Source organism: Rhincodon typus, chromosome 46, assembly GCF_021869965.1.
Source record: "Rhincodon typus isolate 14 chromosome 46, sRhiTyp1.1, whole genome shotgun sequence".
Taxonomy (NCBI): domain Eukaryota; kingdom Metazoa; phylum Chordata; class Chondrichthyes; order Orectolobiformes; family Rhincodontidae; genus Rhincodon; species Rhincodon typus.
The window spans coordinates 5987936-5988292 of NC_063377.1; the positions used below are offsets into that span (position 1 = coordinate 5987936).

The 357-nt window shown below is 57.1% G+C and overlaps 1 protein-coding gene across 3 annotated transcripts in view; it reads left to right on the top strand.

The window, feature by feature from the left end:
• polr3glb (RNA polymerase III subunit GL b) overlaps window positions 1–357 on the top strand; it is a 13958-nt gene that overhangs the window by 2975 nt on the left and 10626 nt on the right. The window lies entirely within an intron of this gene.

The following is a 357-nucleotide window of genomic DNA, read 5'->3' on the forward strand; positions in this document are numbered from 1 at the left end:
GACGGTGATTTCAGTTTCAGGAAGTGACGGTGATGTCAGTCCCGGGGGTGACGGTGATTTCAGTCCCGGGGGTGACGGTGATTTCAGTTCCCGGGGATGACGGTGATTTCAGTCCTAGGGGGTGACGGTGATTTCAGTCCTAGGGGGTGACGGTGATTTCAGTCCCTGGGGTGACGGTGATTTCAGTCCCAGGAGGTGACGGTGATTTCAGTCCCGGGGGATGACGGTGATTTCAGTTCCATGAGGTGACGGTGATTTCAGTCCCGGGGGTTGACGGTGTTTTCGTCCCTTGGGGGTGACGGTGATTTCAGTCCCTTGGGGGTGACGGTGATTTCAGTCCCTTGGGGGTGACGGTGA